Source organism: Phoenix dactylifera, chromosome 4 (genome assembly GCF_009389715.1).
Source record: "Phoenix dactylifera cultivar Barhee BC4 chromosome 4, palm_55x_up_171113_PBpolish2nd_filt_p, whole genome shotgun sequence".
NCBI lineage: Eukaryota > Viridiplantae > Streptophyta > Magnoliopsida > Arecales > Arecaceae > Phoenix > Phoenix dactylifera.
Window position 1 is genome coordinate 12,360,988 of NC_052395.1, and position 16,019 is coordinate 12,377,006.

Consider the following 16,019-nt stretch of genomic DNA (forward strand, 5'->3'; position numbering starts at 1 on the left):
TAATTGGTGTCTAGGAAAGCATGAAAGGTGGTTACTTAATTAGGACCTTACTCTCTGAGTAAAGGAAGCCTCCCACCTGCTTACCTGGCCAATTGATCGATTACCTCTTATGAAGAGCTCAAGGTTGCAAACACTAAGACCTGATTAACCGATATTAAGTCCATAGGTCTTCCACCGTAGTAGAGTTGCTAAGGTCTTTCTGATGTTGATTTGTCTCGGCTGGACACAGTGGGCAAGTTGCATCGGGGGGCTGGACCTCTCTATAGATATGAGATGTTGTAGGATAAAGGTGGGGTTGGGCACCAATAACTATTAGGTGAGGACCCAATGACGACTTTATTTTTACGGTTATACGGTGGGTCTGACTTAACTAAGGAATGAGACCAATAACTGTTAGGTGAGGTCTTCATGACTTAGAGACTAAGTAGCACTGCAACATGCTTAAGAAGCATTGTACAAGATTTGTACACTCATCTATTTATGTGTCACCAATAACTGTTAGGTGAGGTGGCATGTAAATCGGTGGGATCGCAGTACCCACTAGAAACCCTAGTCGTGTAGGATTTCCGTTTTTCTACCAGGGAGTGTGAGGAATTCGTGAAAATAGTGGGAGGTACAGTTGTTCTAAAAGACCCTAGAACAGATTAGGATCAAGTATAAAAGTCTAACTAGAATTTTTACTCTCTACAGATCATGATGTCAGCCTCAAATCCTTTGACTCGTATTCTTGAGACCAACCGATTGACCGGTACCAATTATAGAGACTAGCTTAGAAATCTCAAAATTATTTTGATTTGCGAAAAAATAGGCTATGTGCTCGACAATGACATCCCCACATTACCAGTACGTCCGACTACTGATCAGCGTGCGACGCATGAAAAGTGGACAGACGATGACATTAGGGTCAAGTGCTATATCATGGCATCCATGTCCAATGAACTCCAATGCCAGCATGAGAATATGAAGACTGCTAGGGACATACTGGCACACCTGCAAGAGTTGTATGGTGAACAGAGTCGCACAGCTCGTTTTGAAGTGTCCAAGAGGCTCTTCAATGCAAAGATACGCGAGGGGCAGTCTGTCCATGATCACGGTCTGACTATGATCAAGGACCTGGAGGAGCTTAAGAAGTTCGGTATGAACATGCACAAGAAATTGCAAGTAGATCTGATCCTTCAATCCCTTCCTGATTCATTTGGACAGTTTATAGTAAACTACCACATGAATAAGATTGAATGCACTAAGACTGAACTGTTAAACATGTTGGTAACTGCTGAGGGAGCCTTGAAAGGTTCAAGGGGCAATGTCCTTGTTGTTGAGCTGACTTCTGGTTCCAAGAGAAAGTCTACTTGGAAGAAAAAGAAGCCTGCAAAGAAGCAGAAGAAAGACAAGAAGCCAAAGAAGGAAGTTCAAAAGAAAAAGGCTAATGACAAAGGAAAATATTTCCACTGCAATGTCAACAGCCACTAGAAGAGGAATTGTCCTTCATACCTCGAGAGCTTGAAGAACAAGAAGGCTGACACACCTTTAGGAGGTATAGACTTGCTCGTAATTGAAACTAATCTAACGGTTTCTTCTACTTCTAGTTGGGTTATAGATTCTGGTTCTAGTGCTCACTTGTGCACTACTATGCAGGGTCTAAAGGAAAGTAGAAGGCTGGCGGAAGGTGCGGTAACTCTTCGGGTTGGCAATAGGGCAAAAGTTGCTGCTGTGGCTGTGGGCACCTACCATCTGCGACTATCGTCTGATTTTAGTTTATTACTTAGAGACTGCTATTATGTACCTGTTGCTAGCAGAAATTTGATTTCTGTTTCATGTCTAGCATAGGAAGGTCATGTCTTTTTATTTGACAAAGACTGCTGTTCTATTTATTTCAGAAATAAAATAGTCGCATGTGGTTTTATGATTGACAGTCTCTATCATTTGCATATGGATGTATCTGTAAATGTGTCTGAGCAAGAAGTGAGTGCCAAAGGATCCAAGAGATCCAGAGATGAGATAAACCAAAAATATTTATGGCACCTCAGACTTGGCCATATTGGAGAAGACAGAATGAACAAAATGGATAAAGATGGGCTTCTCGGCTCATTGACTTCCGAGTCATATCCAGTTTGCGAGTCCTGTCTTCAAGAAAAATGGCTAGATTGCCCTTTGTAGGACATGGGGAGAGGACCACTGAAATACTTACCCTGATACACATAGATGTGTGTGGCCCATTCGATGTGCAAGCCAGGGGATGTTATTCGTACTTCATTACCTTTACCGATGATTATTCACGGTATGGGTATGTGTATCTTATGAGACACAAATCTGAATCTTTTGAAAAGTTCAAAGAGTTCAGAAATGAAGTAGAAAAACAAACTGGAAAACTCCTTAAGGCTCTTCGATCAGATCGAGGAGGAGAATACCTTAGTGGAAAATTCCGGGACTATCTCAAAGAGAATAGCATAGTCTCACAATGGACTTCTCCGGGTACACCTCAACTCAACGGGGTGTCAGAGAGGAGAAATCAGACTCTATTGGATATGGTCCGTTCCATGATGAGCTTCACTGATTTACCTATGTTTCTTTGGGGAGATGCCTTACTTACCATAATTTATCTACTGAATAGAGTTCCCTCTAAATCCGTTCCTACCACACCATATGAGATATGGTATGGTAAGAAACCAAGTCTTGGTCATCTCAAGATTTGGGGATGTCCGGCCCATGTCAAGCGACTACAGGCGGACAAACTAGAGGCTAGGACCATAAGTGCTCGTTTTATAGAATATCCTAAAGAGTCATTAGGATACAATTTTTACGTCTCAGAGGATCACAATGTGTTTGTGAGCCGTCATGCCATCTTCTTGGAAAATTAGTTTATCCTTGATAGAGGCAGTGGGAGGAAAATTGAGCTTGAAAAGAAAGTCTCTGAAAAGCAACGAGTCATGGATCCTATAGAACCCATTAATACAGAGCGAGTATACGATGTCCCTCAACCACCTCGCAGATCTAGTAGGGTCTCCCATCCTCCCGATAGATACTTAGGTATGCTAGAAGAGGATACTAAGAAAATGTTCCTCATGGAAGATAGGGATCACATACAGGATCCCAAAACCTACGACGAGGCAATATCTGATATCGATTCCGAGAAATGGTTGGAAGCTATGAAGTCAGAGTTAGACTCCATGCATTCCAACCAAGTCTGGACCTTAGTGGATCCACCAGAAGGTATTGTACCTATTTGATGCAAATGGATCTACAAAAGGAAGATAGGTTCGGATGGAAAGGTAGAGACATATAAAGCAAGGCTAGTGGCGAAAGGGTATAGTCAGCGCGAAGACATTGACTATCAGGAGACTTTTTCACCTGTAGCCATGCTGAAATCCATCCGAACATTGCTTGCCATTGCAGCATTTCATGATTATGAAATCTGGCAAATGGATGTAAAAACTGCTTTTCTGAATGGATATCTTGATGAAGATATCTATATGGAACAGCCTTTGGGTTTCACTTTCAGTGATGGAGATCACAAGGTCTGCAAGCTGCAAAGGTCCATTTATGGACTAAAGCAAGCATCTCGGAGTTGGAACACTCGTTTCGATGACGCAATCAAAATGTTTGATTTCATCAAGAATGAAGAGGAACCGTGTGTCTATAAGAAGGTTAGTGGGAGTGCTGTCGTGTTTCTCGTACTGTACGTAGACGACATCCTCCTGATAGGGAATGATATTCCCATGCTAACCTCGGTCAATGTCTGGTTGTCAAAAGAGTTCTCCATGAAAGACCTTGGAAAAGCATCCTATATTTTGGGGATAAAGGTCTATAGAGATAGATCTAAAATGATGCTTGGCCTATCACAGAAGATGTACATAGAGGAAGTGCTGAAAAGGTTCAGCATGGAAAACTCTAAAAGGGGTCTCTTACCCCTAAGGCATGGAATTCATCTCTCCAAGAAGATGTGCCCCAACACATCTGAAGAGATTCAATGCATGAGCAAGATCCCTTATGCATCGGCAATAGGGAGCCTCATGTATGCCATGCTATGTACACGAACTGATATAGCCCTAGCTGTGAGTGTCACAAGTAGATATCAGTTGAATCCAGGTGAAGAACACTGGACAACTGTGAAGAATATTCTTAAGTACTTGAGAAGAACTAAAGATTTATTCTTGGTCTTTGGAGGATCATCAGAGTTAAAGGTAGAAGGGTACATAGATTCAGACTTCATGACTGATGTCGATGATAGCAAGTCAACATCTGGATATATGTTCTTGTGCAATGGTGGTACGGTGAATTAGAAAAGTTCTAAACAACCGATCATTGCTGATTCTACTATGGAAGCTGAATACATCGCCGCCTCTGAAGCTGCTAAAGAAGGCTTCTGGTTCAAGAAATTCATTGCAAAGTTGGACGTGATGACATCAGATGCTATAACACTCTACTGCGATAATAATGGCGCCATAGCTCTTGCTAAGGAGCCAAAGGAACGAAATGCTTTCACGAAACTAATCTCCCAAGTATAGGAGAATCGTACAAGTAGTAAATTCTCGGAAGTCCGAGGTCGAATCCTCAGGAAACGAAATAGATATGAGATTATTTAGTATAATTTTAGATTAATTAATTCAATAAATTTGTGGATTAAGATGATGTTTTGCAAATAGAAAATAAATCAGTAAATAGAGAATCGAAGTTTAGATAGATTAAGATGGTGTAGGGATCCAGAATCTCCTATGATAATATCAAATTCATGCGATAAATTCTATGATTCTTTTGTTTTCTTTAAGAATTATAAGCAGATAAAATTTAATTATGAAGTATGTTCTTGATAACACGAATTCTCTTTCTAAGTATTCAACGTGCCTTATAACGTCAACGATGAATCAAATAATCGAGGAAGACATGTATCAATTAGCATAAATCATAAAAGAATTTTCAACATATAAGAATCATGACATAATCAAAAGATAAATCGTATAAAGCAAAGGATTAGAATTTACATCATGAACTCGGTACATCAAAGGATCTTCCTCCACCCATCACCTAGGATTTTAGCCTTCCATTAAAAACATTATCCTCCCTCTCATCATTTCTTTCTTTTCTTTTTCTTTTCAGAAAAACAGGGGATGCCCTGTTTCTTCCTCCCTTTTTATTTTCTTTCAAAATGGCTGAAACTCTCCTCTGTTTTTTCGAATGAAAACGAGATCCCCCGTTCTAGCTGAGAAAACTCCTCTATATGCTGCGATGGATCCCTGATTTCTCGCAGTGGAGATCAACGGATGGATGCTAATCCGGAAGAAAATCAATCAGGATGCTGTGGATCGCATGCAATTAGCTGGGAGTGCGTGAGATGGATGTTCGGGATGAGATGTCTTCACGCGGCATTCTGTTTCCTTTCTTTTGAACTAGAGAATCTCCCACACGCTGATCCTTGGAATTGATGGCCGACTGGGATGAATCTGGATGCATCGTGGACGGCTGGGAATAGGCTAAGACGTGCTGGGATGTGGAGAGAAGTTGGAAAAGCTCCTGAAATTTGGGATGTGAATCATGGGATAAAGCTAGGAATACCAAGAAGCTGAAATGGATGGCTGGATGCGGCTGGAAATTCTGCTGGGAGATTACACGCGAGTGGATCCAACGTGGAAGAGGCAGATGGATTGGAAGGGAGGAGCGTGGATGCTGTGATGAAGTCGGGACTTGCTGGAAAATCGCTGGGAAGCAAGTTGCTCGGGAGATTGTGAACGCTTGGCATGCATCTTGGGCTCCGCAAGCATCGTGGATGGTATCTGAAGAGGCTGGGACTCGGATGGATGAAATCTGGAGATACTTGCAGACGGCTGCAACGCTTCACAGGTCCTGGGATCACGATTGGATGCTTGAAGGAAGCAGGGATGCGGTGTAATCGCGCGGATGAAGCGGACGTGAAGGACTGGGAGGTTGCACGGACACGGGATGAGGGGTCGCACGCTGGGACGCTCGGGAGAAGCAGACGTGGAGGATGCTTCGCGATTCTTCCACGCGGGCGGATGGGCTGGACGCGGCTCAGATGCTTGGGCTCACACAGAAGACTGAAGCTGCGATGAAGTGGACGGCTGAACTTGACCTCCTTCTAGTGTGCAACTAGGGTTGACACATGCGGTTGGCTGGTCACCTGCAGTGATGCATATTTTTGGACCCAATGTGCATTTTAGCTTTGATTTCCGATCACCTGCACCCCACAAAAATATAATATTAATACAGCACTTTTATCATTATTTGTTAGCAATAATACTAATTTAAGTGATGTGTAGATCACACTTTTGTGCTCTCATCACACTCCCCAACTAGCTTATTGCTAGTCTCTAGCAATTAACGAGCAAATAATAAAATGAGAGTGCAAAATGTGTGGTTTAACCTCTGGCTTTTTATTGAAGCTAATGACATAAAACTAAAATATGTACTCACTTTCGTAGGAATCACGATTGCACTTAGCACGTGCAACAAGCCATTAAATCCTTTGGTTACCCTAGTGGACGAGTGTTGTCTCGTGAGGATTTTCAGGGATGTTACCCACAAACATCATGAATTATATGACATGAGATTCTAAAAAAAAATATGAAATAAATCTTAAGCTAATACACATGTAATTAATTGATATATATATTTTCAAGCATGGCAACTGTCAAAGCAAGGAAATATAAAAGTGTAGTGTGCATCAAATCGCATGACTTTCTCAGAGTACTAATACCTCCACCACAACAGGGCACTGCCTGAGTTTTTGGTGCACTACTCAAGTCCACAAGTGTTTTCTATAATTTATTAGAACCTGATCCATCAAATTTTCAGAATATCACATGTTGTCTAAATTTGTCAAGAATGGTTCGTATGTAAAGAAAGAGCTATTAATCCCAACTAAACAACCCGGGTACACAGAGGTCCAATACAATGGAGTCAAACCAGCCATTACCACATGTCACTAGGTTCAGCCTAACCAACTCATTCATGCTTATTTTTATTTCTTTTTTTTTTTAAATACATATGACAACTACAGCTATCCAACCCCATTAGGCTCTTGTAAGGTCCATGTAGCGAGCTTTCAGCCAATGACCCCCGATCTAGTTGGCTCAAGACATTAGGTGAAACACCCCTTGGACTTAATTACTCGAACCAGACTATGCCACGAGGCCAGACTTGTCATCATAAGTTTTTTTTTTAATAATAATTCTGCAAGAAAAGAGAAGGCAGACTGAACCATATAGATAGTTTTATTATATATGTGACTGCATCGTGACTATAGGTCAACCAAGGTTGGATCATAAGGTACCTAAGTAATTTAGCTAGGATATTCAACCTCTATGTTTATGTGAAAACCAAATCATGAACCTAATGGTACGAACAAGGATACTCGTACTTCTTTTACGGATAAGGTTAACAAAAATGCAGTTAACAAATATGAACTCCTGAGGCCTTCCTATTGTCATTAAGTACATGTGTGGGGATCTAATAATAGGTCTCTGATCAGTCATAGTATGCATGTGTTCCTTGCCTTAATAATTACACAAACTCAATATGAAAATAAGTTTTTTTTTTTTTTGCAAAATATTTCCCTCCCCCTAACTTAAACATTACATTGTCCTCAATGTAAAAGATGCAAGAAAACTATATATGAGAGACAATAGAGAAAATAATATTGGAGAGAAGAATAATACCTTGAGCTGTTGATATCCAGAAAAGAAGACCTACAAAATAAGAAGAAAAATAAAAAAAAATAATTTAACAAATATACACATACCTTTATCGTCAAGTCAGTCATAAGAAGGCTCCCTCAAGGGAAAGGAGTCCTCTTCATCTGCAAAATTCTCAGAAAAAAGTTTTAATATGTGTCCATTTACCTTAAAAATTTTGCCATCCTATGGATTCTCAATCTCAACTATCTCATGTGGAAAAATAGTTTTTACAATGAAAGGACCTGTCCATCTTGATCTTAACTTTCCAGAAAATAGATGTAAGCGAGAGTCATAACAAAGAACTTTTTGTGCAGGTTCAAAAGATTTTCTTAGAATTGATTTATCATGCCTAATTTTCATTCGTTCTTTACAAAGTCTAGCATTGTCATACGCATCCCGACGAATTTCATTCAACTCACTAAGTTGTAATTTTCTAGCTAAACTAGCATCTGACAATTCAAAGTTTAATTTTCTAATGGCCCAATAAGATTTATGCTCTATTTCAACAGGTAGATGACATGCTTTTCCATAGACTAGCCGATACGGGGACATACCAAGAATAGTTTTATAAGCAGTACGGTAAGCCCACAATGCGTCAGAAAGTTTTAAAGACCAATCTTTGCGTGATGGATTCACCGTTTTCTCTAAAATTCGTTTAATCTTCCGATTGGCTAACTCTACTTGGCCACTAGTCTGCTGGTGATAAGGGGTTGCAATTCTATGGGTGATACCGTACTTTCATAACAGGATCTCAAAAGGTTTATTACAAAAATGTTTTTCCCCATCACTAATTATAACCTTGGGCATCCCAAACCTAGAAAATATATTTTCTTTAAGAAATTTTAAAATTGGTTTGTGGTCATTTGTTTGACAAGACACAGCTTCTACCCATTTGGACACATACTCAACACCAACTAAAATGTACTCATATCCAAAAGACGGTGGGAATGGGCCCATGAAATCGATGCCCCACATGTCAAAAATTTTAATAGCAGTAATGGGCTGAAGAGGTATCATTTGCCTACGAGTTAGACTCCCAACACGTTGACATTGGTCATATGTCCTACAGAACTCGTGGGCATTTTTAAATAGTGTAGGCCAATAAAAATCACATTGCAACACCTTAGCTGCCATTTTCTTAGATGCAAAGTGTCCTCCGCAAGCACTGACATGATAAAAAGAGAGTATACTTTGCATCTCATGTTCCGGTATGCATCTTCTAAAGATTTGATCATTGCAATACTTGAACAAATAGGGGGCATCATAATAATAACTCCTTACTTCACGCAAAAAATTATTCTTATCATTCGATCCCCAATGCTCCGGCATCCGGTTCGTGACAAAAAAGTTTACAATATCAGCATACCATGGCATAGTAGAAAGTGCCAACAATTGCTCTTCAGGGAATGAGTCCTTGATGGAAAACTGTGGTAGCGAATCATTTAAAACTAGCCATGATAAATGGTCAGCAACTACATTCTCTACTCCCTTTTTATCTTTAATTGTGATGTCAAATTTTTGGAGTAGAAGTATCCATCGTATTAAGCATGGTTTGGCCTCTTTCTTATCCAGCAAATATTTTAGCGCTGCATGGTCCGTAAAAATAACAATAGGAGCACCAAGGATATAAGAGCGAAATTTGTCTAATGCAAATACTACTGCAAGCAATTCCTTCTCGATGGTGGTGTAATTTATTTGGGCATCGTTTAAGATTTTGCTTGCATAGTAAATGACATATGGCTTATTATCCTTGCGTTGTTCCAGAACAGCTCCTATCGCATAGTCACTAGCATCGCACATGATCTCAAAAGGTAATGACCAATCAGGTGGTCGCACGATGGGTGCAATGCTAAGCATAGACTTCAACTTTTCGAATGCCTCTTGACAGGTTTCAGTCCAATTGAACGGTGTATCAAGGGATAGGAGGTTACATAATGGTCGAGCTATGACACTAAAGTCCTTAATGAACCTCCTATAAAATCCTGCATGACCCAAAAATGATCTAACATATCTAACCGTCTTGGGTGCAGGTAGCTTGGCGATTAAGTCAATCTTGGCTCTATCAACTTTCATGCCCTTCGATGAAACTATATGTCCTAGGACAATTTTCTTTGGCACCATAAAGTGGCATTTCTCCCAATTCAGTATTAGATTCTTTTCCATGCATTGAGCTAAGACTGCTTGTAAATGTGACAGGCAATCATCAAATGAGTCACCAAAAATAGAGAAATCATCTATAAATACTTCTAAAAATTTCTCGTTCATATCTTCAAAAATGCTGGGCATGCATCTTTGGAATGTCGCAGGTGCATTACACAACCCGAATGGCATCCGATGGAAAGCAAATGTGCCAAAAGGACAAGTGAAGATAGTCTTCTCTTGATCTTCTGGTGAAATCTCGATTTGGTAGTATCCGGAATAGCCATCGAGAAAACAATAAAAATCGTGTCCTGCAACTCTTTCCAAAACTTGGTCTAGGAAGGGTATGAAAAAGTGATCCTTCCTTGTGACCAAATTCAGCTTTCGGTAGTCGACACACATGCGCCAACTCGTCGGGACACGAGTTGGAACTAGTTCACCTTGTTCATTTTCTACTACCGTCAAATCCGACTTCTTAGGAACGACTTAAGTAGGACTTACCCACTTGCTGTCGGAAATTGGGTAAATAATACCCACGTCAAGCAACTTGAGGACTTCTGCTTTAACCACATCTCTCATCGTAGGATTCAACCTGCGTTGCATTTGCCTTGTGGTTTTGGCATTGTCCTCCAAATATATCCGGTGCGTGCAAATTAAAGGGCTGATCCCTTTCAAGTCGGCAATAGACCACCCTAAAGCTCCTTTATGATTCTTTAGAACACCAAGTAATTTTCTTTCTTGGGCATGATCAAGATCAGATGAGATGATTATAGGGAAAGTGTCCTCGGGTCCAAGAAAGGCATACTTGAGTTCCTTCGGTAAAGGTTTCAACTCGAGCTTAGGTGCTTGTTTATGGGATGGTACTATCTTTGCTTCTCGAGGTGGCAACTATTCAAATTCTTCTATTCTCGGTCTCCACCCATTGACCATCATGACATCCGAATTATCTAAAATAGGTGGGACCACATCATCAGCAGTACCTTCAGAACACCAATCTATTAAACTATTGTCGGCCGATTCAGTAAATGTTTCTTTTAACAGATATTCTTCCGCAATGGTTTCAACCCATTCAACTTCTTTACTTTCTTCATGATCACTGGGTTGTTTGCCTATACTAAAAACGTTCAGTTCTAAGGTCATATTGCCAAAAGAAAGCTTCATGACACCATTCCTACAATTGATCAATGCATTAGAAGTTGCAAGGAATAGACGTCCTAAGATGACCGGAATCTAAGATGGTGAATTGGAAGCCGGATGTGTGTCCAGTACGATAAAATCAATAGAAAAATAGAACTTGTCTACTTGGACCAACACATCTTCGATAATCTCTCTAGGAACCTTCACTGACCTGTCAGCTAATTATAAGGTGATAGTTGTTGGCTTCAACTCACCCAAACCGAGTTGCTCATATATCGTATATGGCAACAAGTTCACACTCGCTCCCAAATCTAGCAATGCTCGCTCAATCCTAAAATTACCAATGATGCACGAGATAGTTGGGCAACCTGGATCCTTATATTTAGGGAGAATGTTATGCTGTAAAATCGCACTCACATTTTCAGCCCGAAATGCCTTCTTCTTGACATTTAATCGACGTTTGACAGTGCACAAATCCTTCAAAAATTTTGCATATGAAGGCACTTGTTTGATTGCATCAAGAAGAGGTACATTGATTTTTACTTGCTTAAAAAGCTCAAGAATTTCAGAGTTTGGTTCAAGCTTTTGCAAGGGCTTTAATCTTTGTGGAAATGGTGCTGGAAAAGGACATTTGATTTTTTCAGTAGATGTTGGTGCTTCAGTTTCTTCGTTATCCTTTTCTTTTGTCTTTAGAGGGTCAGAATCAGGTATGACTTGTGTTTGTTCTGGGACTGGTCGGTCAATAACCTTTCCACTTCGCAAAGTTATTATACTCTTCGCTCGTTCTTTATGCGAAGTTGAAGATGATGCATTGCTACCGCCGTAGACTTGAGGGTTAGGTTGTGGTTGAGCTGGTAGCTTACCCTTCTCTTGAGCACTTAAAGCAGTGGTCAGCGTTGTCAGTTGATTTCTTATTTCATCATTGATTTTGCTTGACCTTGCATGAAAGATTGCAAAGTTTCTTTGAGACTGGGTTTTTGAGGGGGTGCGTGTGCATAATGAGGTTGCAGAGATGGAGGAGTTGGGTTATATACTTGTTGAGGTTGGTCATTCCTCCACTTGAAATTTGGATGGTTCTTCCATCCAGGATTGTAAGTACCCGAAAAAGGATTATTGAAAGATTTTTGATATGTATTCATAACATTGGCCTGATCGTGCAAGACTTCCTTGAATGCGGGTATTGTGGGGTAATCAGTGGTGAGATGGCCGGGCATCTCACAAATCCTACAACACTCGCTGTTATGTTCTATAGTCTTGACGGGTTCAATCCTTCTAAGTTCAATTTCCTCTATCTTCCTAGTAAGGGCTGCCATTTTAGCCTGAATATCATCTTGAGTACTAAGGTTGTAAATGCCCCCGTGTCCAATGCTAGTAGGCTTAGGCAAAGGTTTATTCACTCTATCCCCTATATCCCATAATTGTGCAGTCTCTGTGAGAGAGTCTAAATAGTCCCATGCCTCATCGGGTTGCTTTTCCAAAAATAGACCATTGCACATGGTCTCTATAAATTGTTTTAACTGTAGAGATAACCCTTCGTAAAAGAAACTAATGGTTCTCCATGTTTCAAACCCGTGACGAGGACAAGAAAGAAGCAAATCTTTAAATCTCTCCCAACATTCATAAAATGTTTCATGGTCTTTTTGTTGGAAATTGCTAATGTGCCTTTTCAAAAAGTTAGTCCTTTGTGCGGGAAAGAATTTTTTTCAAGAATTCTCTTTGCATATCATGCCATGTTCCTAGCGATCTAGGTCTCAAGGAGTTCAGCCATGTTTTGGCTTTATCCTTTAAGGAAAAAGGAAACAATGTCAATTTAAGGACGTCTTCCGATACATTTGGCACTCTAAATGTGATGCTAATTTCCTCAAAATCCTTAAGGTGAAGATAAGGGTTCTTGGATTCCATCCCATGATACTTTGGCAGCAATTGAATTACTCCTAGTTTGATTTCAAAGTGTCCTACATTTTCAGGAATAATCATGCATGAAGGTTGACTAGTCCTAGTAGGGTGTAAGTATTGTCGAAGTGTCATAACTGGGGGTCTATCTTCATCACCATTGTGACTTCCTACATCGTCATCAGCCATCTTACCAGATCTGAGATTTTGCGAAAGATTTTCAATAATATGATCTAAGGAATTGTCAAAAGTTTTTCGATTCAAACGCCCAGTGTTGTCCCTATTCCAACCTAGCATACAAAATTTAATTTAATTTTATTTTATTTATTTATTTGTTTTCTTTTAAATGATCACCCTTGATCTTTTCTTAAAGTTTTTTATCAATTTTTAATTAGCAACAAGGGTTAATGAGATATGATAACAATAAAATTCTGAATCTAAAAAAAAAATTTAAACGCAGAAAATTCAAAACAGACAGCAGCAAGGTTTCAGATTAATATAATGGTCTTACAAGTATCAGAATGTCAATCATACCGGTCAGATGAACAAGATCCTCGTCATGCACCAGACGACCAAATTTGAGTCCAATCAGACAGTGAATTACTCAGATATCAGAGTTTGATGCAGACTGTGCAGGGAATAAAAACAGCAGAAAAGATTTTTTTTCAGTTTTAGTTTACTGTAAGGTTCAATCTAACTAATAAGGTACTAATTACATCTAAAATTATACTAATAACTAAGCCGTTCCCCAGTAACGGCACCAAAAACTTGATGCGTCACAGAAATGCTTTCGCGAAACTAATCTCCCAAGTATAGGAGAATCGTACAAGTAGTAAATTTTTGGGAGTCCGAGGTCGAATCCTCAGGAAACGAAATATATATGAGATTATTTAGTATAATTTTAGATTAATTAATTCAATAAATTTATGGATTAAGATGATGTTTTGCAAATAGAAAATAAATCAGTAAATAGAGAATCGAAGTTTGGATAGATTAAGATGGTGTAGGGATCCAGAATCTCCTTTAATAATATCAAATTCATGCGATAAATTCTATGATTCTTTTATTTTCTTTAAGAATTATAAGCAGATAAAATTTAATTATGGAGTATGTTCTTGATAACACGAATTCTCTTTCTAAGTATTCAACGTGCCTTATAACGTCAACGATGAATCAAATAATCGAGGAAGACATGTATCAATTAGCATAAATCATAAAAGAATTTTCAACATATAAGAATCATGATATAATCAAAAGATAAATCGTATAAAGCAAAGGATTAGAATTTACATCATGAACTCGGTACATCAAAGGATCTTCCTTCACCCATCACCTAGGATTTTAGCCTTCCATTAAAAACATTATCCTCCCTCTCATCATTTCTTTCTTTTCTTTTTCTTTTCAGAAAAACAGGGGGTGCCCTGTTTCTTCCTCCCTTTTTATTTTCTTTCAAAACGGCTGAAACTCTCCTCTGTTTTTTCGAATGAAAACGAGAGCCCCCGTTCCAGCTGAGAAAACTCCTCTATATCCTGCGATGGATCCCTGATTTCTCGCAGTGGAGATCAACGGATGGATGCTAATCCGGAAGAAAATCAATCAGGATGCTGTGGATCGCACGCAATTAGCTGGGAGTGCGTGAGATGGATGTTCGGGATGAGATGTCTTCACGCGGCATTCTGTTTCCTTTCTTTTGAACTAGAGAATCTCCCACACGCTGATCCTTGGAATTGATGGCCGACTGGGATGAATCTGGATGCATCGTGGACGGCTGGGAATAGGCTAAGACGTGCTGGGATGTGGAGAGAAGTTGGAAAAGCTCCTGAAATTTGGGATGTGAATCATGGGATAAAGCTAGGAATGCCAAGAAGCTGAAACGGATGGCTGGATGCGGCTGGAAATTCTGCTGGGAGATTACACGCGAGTGGATCCAACGTGGAAGAGGCAGATGGATCGGAAGGGAGGAGCGTGGACGCTGGGATGAAGTCGGGACTTGCTGGAAAATCGCTGGGAAGCGAGTTGCTCGGGAGATTGTGAACGCTTGGCATGCATCGTGGGCTCCGCAAGCATCGTGGATGGTATCTGAAGAGGCTGGGACTCGGATGGATGAAATCTGGAGATACTTGCAGACGGCTGCAACGCTACATGGGTCCTGGGATCATGGTTGGATGCTTGAAGGAAGCTGGGACGCGGTGTAATCTCGCGGATGAAGCAGATGCGAAGGACTGGGAGGTTGCACGCACACGGGATGAGGGGTCGCACGCTGGGACGCTCGGGAGAAGCAGACGTGGAGGATGCTTCGCGATTCTTCCACGCGGGCGGATGGACTGCACGCGGCTCAGATGCTTGGGCTCACACAGAAGACTGAAGCTGCGATGAAGTGGACGGCTGAACTTGACCTCCTTTTAGTGTGCAACTATGGTTGACACATGCGGTTGGCTGGTCACCTGCAGTGATGCATATTTTTGGACCCAATGTGCATTTTAGCTTTGATTTCCGATCACCTGCACCCCACAAAAATATAATATTAATACATCACTTTTATCATTATTTGTTAGCAATAATACTAATTTAAGTGATGTGTAGATCACACTTTTGTGCTCTCATCACACCCCCCAACTAGCTTATTGCTAGTCTCTAGCAATTAACGAGCAAATAATAAAATGAGAGTGCAAAATGTGTTGTTTAACCTCTGGCTTTTTATTGAAGCTAATGACATAAAACTAAGATATGTACTCACTTTCGTAGGAATCACGATTGCACTTAGCACGTGCAACAAGCCATTAAATCCCTTGGTTACCCTAGTGGACGAGTGTTGTCTCGTGAGGATTTTCAGGGATGTTACCCACAAACATCATGAATTATATGACATGAGATTCTAAAAAAAAATATGAAATAAATCTTAAGCTAATACACATGTAATTAATTGATATATATTTTCAAGCATGGCAACTGTCAAAGCAAGGAAATATAAAAGTATAGTGTGCATCAAATCGCATGACTTTCTCAGAGTACTAATACCTCCACCACAATAGGGCACTGCCTGAGTTTTTGGTGCACTACTCAAGTCCACAAGTGTTTTCTATAATTTATTAGAACCTGATCCATCAAATTTTCAGAATATCACATGTTGTCTAAATTTGTCAAGAATGGTTCGTATGTAAA